The following is a 10,711-nucleotide window of genomic DNA, read 5'->3' on the forward strand; positions in this document are numbered from 1 at the left end:
GAATAACAGTCCCTGTGTATATTATAGAGAATAACAATCCCTAAGTATATTAGAGAGAATAACTGTCTCTGTGTATAATATAGAGAATAACAGCCCCTGTGTATATTATAGAGAACAGTCCCTGTGTATATTATAGAGAACAGTCCCTGTGTATATTATCGAGAATAACAGCCCCTGTGTATATGATAGAGAATAACAGTCACTGTGTATATTATAGAGAATAACAGTCCCTGTGTATATTATAGAGAATAACAATCCCTGTGTATATTATCGAGAATAACAGCCCCTGTGTATATTATAGAGAATAACAGCCCCTGTGTATATTATAGAGAATAACAGTCCCTGTGTATATTATCGAGAATAACAGCCCCTGTGTATATTATAGAGAATAACAGTCCCTGTGTATATTATAGAGAATAACAGACCCTGTGTATATTATAGCGAATAACAGCCCCTGTGTATATTATAGAGAATAACAGCCCCTGTGTATATTATAGAGAATAACAGCCCCTGTGTATATTATAGAGAATAACAGTCCCTGTGTATATTATCGAGAATAACAGCCCCTGTGTATAGTATAGAGAATCACAATATTTGTCTATATTATAGAGAATAACAGCCCCTGTGTATATTATAGAGAATAACAGCCCCTGTGTATATTATAGCGAGTAACAGTCTCTGTGTATATTATAGAGAATAACAGTCCCTGTGTATATTATAGAGAATAACAGTTTCTGTGTATATTATAGAGAATAACAGCCCCTGTGTATATTATCGAGAATAACAGTCTCTGTGTATATTATAGAGAATAACAGCCCCTGTGTATATTATAGCGAGTAACAGTCTCTGTGTATATTATAGAGAATAACAGTCCCTGTGTATATTATAGAGAATAACAGCTTCTGTGTATATTATAGAGAATAACAGCCCCTGTGTATATTATCGAGAATAACAGTCTCTGTGTATATTATAGAGAATAACAGTCCGTTCATATATTATAGAGAATAACAGTCTCTGTGTATATTATAGAGATTAACAGATCCTGTGAATATTATAGAGAATAACAGTCTCTGTGTATATTATAGAGATTAACAGATCCTGTGTATATTATCGAGAATAACAGTCTCTATGTATATTATAGAGATTAACAGATCCTGTGTATATTATAGAGAATAACAATGTCTGTGTATATTATAGAGAATAACAATATTTGTGTATATTATAGAGAATAACAATGTCTGTGTATATTATAGAGAATAACAATGTATGTGCATATTATAGGGAATAGCAGCCCCTGTGTATATTATAGAGAGTAACAGTCGCTGTGTATATGATAGAGATTAACAGCTCCTGTGTATATTACAGAGAATAACAGCCCCTGTGTATATTATAGAGAATAACAGACTCTATATCTACTATAGAGATGAACAGCTTCTGTGTATATTATAGAGATTAACAGTCGCTGTGTATATTATAGAGATTAACAGCTCCTGTGTATATTATAGAGAATAACAGTCTCTGTGTATATTATAGAGATTAACAGCTCCTGTGTATATTATAGAGATTAACAGTCTCTGTGTATATTATAGATATTAACAGCTCCTGTGTATATTATAGAGATTAACAGTCTCTGCGAATATTATAGTGATTAACAGTCCCTGTGTACATTATAGAGATTAACAGTCTCTGTGTATATTATAGAGAATAACAGCCACTGTGTATACTATTGAGAATAACAGTCCCTGTGTATATTGTAGAGAATAACAGTCCCTGTGTATATTATAGAGAATAACAACATTTGTGTATATTATAGAGAATAACAGTCCCTGTGTATATTATAGAGAATAACACTCTCTGTGTATATTATAGAAAATAACAGTCCCTGTGTATGTTATAGAGAATAACAGCCCCTGTGTATATTATCGAGAACAGTCACAGTGTATATTATAGAGAATAACAGTCCCAGCGTATATTATCGAGAATAAAAACCCCTGTGTATATTATAGAGATTAACAGCCCCTGTGTATATTATAGAGATTAACAGCTCCTGTGTATATTATAGAGAATAACAGCCCCTGTGTATATTGAAGAGAATAACAATCCCTGAGTATAGTATAGAGAATAACAGCCCCTGTGTATATTATAGAGAATAACAGTCCCTGTGTATATTATCGAGAATAACAGCCCCTGTGTATATTATAGAGAATAACAGTCCCTGTGTATATTATAGAGAATAACAGTCCCTGTGTATATTATAGAGAATAACAGTCACTTTGTATATTATAGAGAATAACAGCCCCTGTGTATATTATAGAGAAGAACAGTCACTTTGTATATTATAGAGAATAACAGTCCCTGTGTATATTATAGAGAAGAACAGTCACTTTGTATATTATAGAGATTAACAGATCCTGTGTATATTATAGAGAATAACAGTCTCTGTGTATATTATAGAGAATAACAATCCCTGTGTATATTATAGAGAATAACAGTCTCTGTGTATATTATAGAGATTAACAGCTCCTGTGTATATTATAGAGATTAACAGTCTCTGTGTATATTATAGAGAATAACAGTCACTGTGTATATTATTGAGAATAACAGTCCCTGTGTATATTGTAGAGAATAACAGTCCCTGTGTATATTATAGAGAATAACAATATTTGTATATATTATAGAGAATAACAGTCCCTGTGTATATTATAGAGAATAACAGTCTCTGTGTATATTATAGAGATTAACAGCTCCTGTGTATATTATCGAGAATAACAGTCTCTGTGTATATTATAGAGATTAACAGATCCTGTGTATATTATAGAGAATAACAGTCTCTGTGTATATTATAGAAAATAACAGTCCGTGTATATATTATAGAGAATAACAGTCTCTGTGTATATTATAGAGATTAACAGATCCTGTGTATATTATAGAGAATAACAGTCTCTGTGTATATTATAGAAAATAACAGTCCGTGTATATATTATAGAGAATAACAGTCTCTGTGTATATTATAGAGATTAACAGATCCTGTGTATATTATAGAGAATAACAGTCTCTGTGTATATTATAGAGATTAACAGCTCCTGTGTATATTATAGAGATTAACAGTCTCTGTGTATATTATAGAGATTAACAGCTCCTGTGTATATTATAGAGATTAACAGTCTCTGTGTATATTATAGAGATTAACAGCTCCTGTGTATATTATAGAGATTAACAATCCCTGAGTATAGTAAAGAGAATAACAGCCCCTGTGTATATTATAGAGAATAACAGTCACTGTGTATATTATTGAGAATAACAGTCCCTGTGTATATTGTAGAGAATAACAGTCCCTGTGTATATTATAGAGAATAACAATATTTGTGTATATTATAGAGAATAACAGTCCCTGTGTATATTATAGAGAATAACAGTCTCTGTGTATATTATAGAGATTAACAGCTCCTGTGTATATTATAGAGAATAACAGCCCCTGTGTATATTATAGCGAGTAACAGTCTCTGTGTATATTATAGAGAATAACAGTCCCTGTGTATATTATAGAGAATAACAGTTTTTGTGTATATTATAGAGAATAACAGCCCCTGTGTATATTATCGAGAATAACAGTCTCTGTGTATATTATAGAGATTAACAGATCCTGTGTATATTATAGAGAATAACAGTCTCTGTGTATATTATAGAAAATAACAGTCCGTGTATATATTATAGAGAATAACAGTCTCTGTGTATATTATAGAGATTAACAGATCCTGTGTATATTATAGAGAATAACAGTCTCTGTGTATATTATAGAGATTAACAGATCCTGTGTATATTATAGAGAATAACAGTCTCTGTGTATATTATAGAGAATAACAATGTCTGTGTATATTATAGAGAATAACAATATTTGTGTATATTATAGAGAATAACAATGTCTGTGTATATTATAGAGAATAACAATGTCTGTGTATATTATAGGGAATAGCAGCCCCTGTGTATATTATAGAGAGTAACAGTCGCTGTGTATATGATAGAGATTAACAGCTCCTGTGTATATTACAGAGAATATCAGCCCCTGTGTATATTATAGAGAATAACAGATTCTATATATACTATAGAGATGAACAGCTTCTGTGTATATTATAGAAATTAACAGTCGCTGTGTATATTGTAGAGATTAACAGCTCCTGTGTATATTATAGAGAATAACAGTCTCTGTGTATATTATAGAGATTAACAGCTCCTGTGTATATTATAGAGATTAACAGTCTCTGTGTATATTATAGAGAATAACAGTCACTGTGTATATTATTGAGAATAACAGTCCCTGTGTATATTGTAGAGAATAACAGTCCCTGTGTATATTATAGAGAATAACAATATTTGTGTATATTATAGAAAATAACAGTCCGTGGATATATTATAGAGAATATCAGTCTGTGTGTATTTTATAGAGATTAACAGATCCTGTGTATATTATAGAGAATAACAGTCTCTGTGTATATTATAGAGATTAACAGATCCTGTGTATATTATAGAGAATAACAGTCTCTGTGTATATTATAGAGATTAACAGATCCTGTGTATATTATAGAGAATAACAGTTTCTGTGTATATTATAGAGAATAACAATGTCTGTGTATATTATAGAGAATAACAATATTTGTGTATATTATAGAGAATAACAATGTCTGTGTATATTATCGGGAATAGCAGCCCCTGTGTATATTATAGAGAGTAACAGTCGCTGTGTATATGATAGAGATTAACAGCTCCTGTGTATTTTACAGAGAATAACAGCCCCTGTGTATATTCTAGAGAATAACAGACTCTATATATACTATAGAGATGAACAGCTTCTGTGTATATTATAGAGATTAACAGTCGCTGTGTATATTATAGAGATTAACAGCTCCTGTGTATATTATAGAGAATAACAGTCTCTGTGTATATTATAGAGATTAACAGCTCCTGTGTATATTATAGAGATTAACAGTCTCTGTGTATATTATAGATATTAACAGCTCCTGTGTATATTATAGAGATTAACAGTCTCTGTGAATATTATAGTGATTAACAGCCCCTGTGTATATTATAGAGATTAACAGTCTCTGTGTATATTATAGAGAATAACAGTCACTGAGTATATTATTGAGAATAAGAGTCCCTGTGTATATTGTAGAAAATAACAGTCCCTGTGTATATTATAGAGAATAACAGTCTCTGTGTATATTATAGAGAATAACAGTCCCTGTGTCTCTTTTAGAGAATAACAGTCCCTGTGTATATTATAGAGAATAACAGTCCCTGTGTATATTATAGAGAATAACAGTCCCTCTGTATATTATAGAGAATAACAGTCCCTCTGTATATTATAGAGAATAACAGTCCCTGTGTCTCTTATAGAGAATAACAGCTCCTGTGTATATTATAGAGAATAACAGTCCCTGTGTATATTATAGAGAATAACAGCTCCTGTGTATATTATAGAGAATAACAGTCTCTGTGTATATTATAGAGAATAACAGTCCCTCTGTATATTATAGAGAATAACATCCCCTGAGTATATTATAGAGAATAACAGTCCCTGTGTATATTATAGAGAATAACAGCCCCTGAGTATATTACAGAGAATAACAGTCTCTGTGTATATTATAGAGAATAACAGTATCTCTGTATATTATAGAGAATAACAGTCTCTGTGTATGTTATAGAGAATAACAGTCCCTGTGTATATTATAGAGAATAACAGTTTCTGTGTATATTATAGAGAATAACAGCCCCTGTGTATATTATCGAGAATAGCAGTCTCTGTGTCTATTATAGAGAATAACAGTCCGTTCATATATTATAGAGAATAACAGTCTCTGTGTATATTATAGAGATTAACAGCTCCTGTGTATATTATAGAGATTAACAGTCTGTGTATATTATAGAGAATAACAGTCACTGTGTATATTATTGAGAATAACAGTCCCTGTGTATATTGTAGAGAATAACAGTCCCTGTGTATATTATAGAGAATAACAATGTTTGTGTATATTATAGAGAATAACAGTCCCTGTGTATTTTATAGAGAATAACAGTCTCTGTGTATATTATAGAGATTAACAGCTCCTGTGTATATTATAGAGAATAACAGCCCCTGTGTATATTATAACGAGTAACAGTCTCTGTGTATATTATAGAGAATAACAGTCCCTGTGTATATTATAGAGAATAACAGTTTTTGTGTATATTATAGAGAATAACAGCCCCTGTGTATATTATCGAGAATAACAGTCTCTGTGTATATTATAGAGATTAACAGATCCTGTGTATATTATAGAGAATTACAGTCTCTGTGTATATTATAGAAAATAACAGTCCGTGTATATATTATAGAGAATAACAGTCTGTGTGTATATTATAGAGATTAACAGATCCTGTGTATATTATAGAGAATAACAGTCTCTGTGTATATTATAGAGATTAACAGATCCTGTGTATATTATAGAGAATAACAGTCTCTGTGTATATTATAGAGATTAACAGATCCTGTGTATATTATAGAGAATAACAGTTTCTGTGTATATTATAGAGAATAACAATGTCTGTGTATATTATAGAGAATAACAATATTTGTGTATATTATAGAGAATAACAATGTCTGTGTATATTATCGGGAATAGCAGCCCCTGTGTATATTATAGAGAGTAACAGTCGCTGTGTATATGATAGAGATTAACAGCTCCTGTGTATTTTACAGAGAATAACAGCCCCTGTGTATATTATAGAGAATAACAGACTCTATATATACTATAGAGATGAACAGTTTCTGTGTATATTATAGAGATTAACAGTCGCTGTGTATATTATAGAGATTAACAGCTCCTGTGTATATTATAGAGAATAACAGTCTCTGTGTATATTATAGAGATTAACAGCTCCTGTGTATATTATAGAGATTAACAGTCTCTGTGTATATTATAGATATTAACAGCCCCTGTGTATATTATAGAGAATAACAGTCACTGTGTATATTATTGAGAATAACAGTCCCTGTGTATATTGTAGAGAATAACAGTCCCTGTGTATATTATAGAGAATAACAATATTTGTGTATATTATAGAGAATAACAGTCCCTGTGTATATTATAGAGAATAACAGTCTCTGTGTATATTATAGAGATTAACAGCTCCTGTGTATATTATAGAGAATAACAGCCCCTGTGTATATTATAGCGAGTAACAGTCTCTGTGTATATTATAGAGAATAACAGTCCCTGTGTATATTATAGAGAATAACAGTTTTTGTGTATATTATAGAGAATAACAGCCCCTGTGTATATTATCGAGAATAACAGTCTCTGTGTATATTATAGAGATTAACAGATCCTGTGTATATTATAGAGAATAACAGTCTCTGTGTATATTATAGAAAATAACAGTCCGTGTATATATTATAGAGAATAACAGTCTCTGTGTATATTATAGAGATTAACAGATCCTGTGTATATTATAGAGAATAACAGTCTCTGTGTATATTATAGAGATTAACAGATCCTGTGTATATTATAGAGAATAACAGTCTCTGTGTATATTAGAGAGAATAACAATGTCTGTGTATATTATAGAGAATAACAATATTTGTGTATATTATAGAGAATAACAATGTCTGTGTATATTATAGAGAATAACAATGTCTGTGTATATTATAGGGAATAGCAGCCCCTGTGTATATTATAGAGAGTAACAGTCGCTGTGTATATGATAGAGATTAACAGCTCCTGTGTATATTACAGAGAATATCAGCCCCTGTGTATATTATAGAGAATAACAGATTCTATATATACTATAGAGATGAACAGCTTCTGTGTATATTATAGAAATTAACAGTCGCTGTGTATATTGTAGAGATTAACAGCTCCTGTGTATATTATAGAGAATAACAGTCTCTGTGTATATTATAGAGATTAACAGCTCCTGTGTATATTATAGAGATTAACAGTCTCTGTGTATATTATAGAGAATAACAGTCACTGTGTATATTATTGAGAATAACAGTCCCTGTGTATATTGTAGAGAATAACAGTCCCTGTGTATATTATAGAGAATAACAATATTTGTGTATATTATAGAGAATAACAGTCCCTGTGTATTTTATAGAGAATAACAGTCTCTGTGTATATTATAGAGATTAACATCTCCTGTGTATATTATAGAGAATAACAGCCCCTGTGTATATTATAGCGAGTAACAGTCTCTGTGTATATTATAGAGAATAACAGTCCCTGTGTATATTATAGAGAATAACAGTTTTTGTGTATATTATAGAGAATAACAGCCCCTGTGTATATTATCGAGAATAACAGTCTCTGTGTATATTATAGAGATTAACAGATCCTGTGTATATAATAGAGAATTACAGTCTCTGTGTATATTATAGAAAATAACAGTCCGTGTATATATTATAGAGAATAACAGTCTGTGTGTATTTTATGGAGATTAACAGATCCTGTGTATATTATAGAGAATAACAGTCTCTGTGTATATTATAGAGATTAACAGATCCTGTGTATATTATAGAGAATAACAGTCTCTGTGTATATTATAGAGATTAACAGATCCTGTGTATATTATAGAGAATAACAGTTTCTGTGTATATTATAGAGAATAACAATGTCTGTGTATATTATAGAGAATAACAATATTTGTGTATATTATAGAGAATAACAATGTCTGTGTATATTATCGGGAATAGCAGCCCCTGTGTATATTATAGAGAGTAACAGTCGCTGTGTATATGATAGAGATTAACAGCTCCTGTGTATTTTACAGAGAATAACAGCCCCAGTGTATATTATAGAGAATAACAGACTCTATATATACTATAGAGATGAACAGCTTCTGTGTATATTATAGAGATTAACAGTCGCTGTGTATATTATAGAGATTAACAGCTCCTGTGTATATTATAGAGAATAACAGTCTCTGTGTATATTATAGAGATTAACAGCTCCTGTGTATATTATAGAGATTAACAGTCTCTGTGTATATTATAGATATTAACAGCTCCTGTGTATATTATAGAGATTAACAGTCTCTGTGAATATTATAGTGATTAACAGCCCCTGTGTATATTATAGAGATTAACAGTCTCTGTGTATATTATAGAGAATAACAGTCACTGAGTATATTATTGAGAATAAGAGTCCCTGTGTATATTGTAGAAAATAACAGTCCCTGTGTATATTAATGAGAATAACAGTCTCTGTGTATATTATAGAGAATAACAGTCCCTGTGTCTCTTTTAGAGAATAACAGTCCCTGTGTATATTATAGAGAATAACAGTCCCTGTGTATATTATAGAGAATAACAGTCCCTCTGTATATTATAGAGAATAACAGTCCCTCTGTATATTATAGAGAATAACAGTCCCTGTGTCTCTTATAGAGAATAACAGCTCCTGTGTATATTATAGAGAATAACAGTCCCTGTGTATATTATAGAGAATAACAGCTCCTGTGTATATTATAGAGAATAACAGTCTCTGTGTATATTATAGAGAATAACAGTCCCTCTGTATATTATAGAGAATAACAGTCCCTCTGTATATTATAGAGAATAACAGTCCCTGTGTCTCTTATAGAGAATAACAGCTCCTGTGTATATTATAGAGAATAACAGTCCCTGTGTATATTATAGAGAATAACAGTATCTCTGTATATTATAGAGAATAACATCCCCTGAGTATATTATAGAGAATAACAGTCCCTGTGTATATTATAGAGAATAACAGCCCCTGAGTACATTACAGAGAATAACAGTCTCTGTGTATATTATAGAGAATAACAGTATCTCTGTATATTATAGAGAATAACAGTCTCTGTGTATGTTATAGAGAATAACAGTCCCTGTGTATATTATAGAGAATAACAGTTTCTGTGTATATTATAGAGAATAACAGCCCCTGTGTATATTATCGAGAATAGCAGTCTCTGTGTCTATTATAGAGAATAACAGTCCGTTCATATATTATAGAGAATAACAGTCTCTGTGTATATTATAGAGATTAACAGCTCCTGTGTATATTATAGAGATTAACAGTCTCTGTGTATATTATAGAGAATAACAGTCACTGTGTATATTATTGAGAATAACAGTCCCTGTGTATATTGTAGAGAATAACAGGCCCTGTGTATATTATAGAGAATAACAATATTTGTGTATATTATAGAGAATAACAGTCCCTGTGTATTTTATAGAGAATAACAGTCTCTGTGTATATTATAGAGATTAACAGCTCCTGTGTATATTATAGAGAATAACAGCCCCTGTGTATATTATAGCGAGTAACAGTCTCTGTGTATATTATAGAGAATAACAGTCCCTGTGTATATTATAGAGAATAACAGTTTTTGTGTATATTATAGAGAATAACAGCCCCTGTGTATATTATCGAGAATAACAGTCTCTGTGTATATTATAGAGATTAACAGATCCTGTGTATATTATAGAGAATTACAGTCTCTGTGTATATTATAGAAAATAACAGTCCGTGTATATATTATAGAGAATAACAGTCTGTGTGTATATTATAGAGATTAACAGATCCTGTGTATATTATAGAGAATAACAGTCTCTGTGTATATTATAGAGATTAACAGATCCTGTGTATATTATAGAGAATAACAGTCTCTGTGTATATTATAGAGATTAACAGATCCTGTGTATATTATA

Source organism: Scyliorhinus torazame, chromosome 24, assembly GCF_047496885.1.
Source record: "Scyliorhinus torazame isolate Kashiwa2021f chromosome 24, sScyTor2.1, whole genome shotgun sequence".
NCBI classification, from domain to species: domain Eukaryota; kingdom Metazoa; phylum Chordata; class Chondrichthyes; order Carcharhiniformes; family Scyliorhinidae; genus Scyliorhinus; species Scyliorhinus torazame.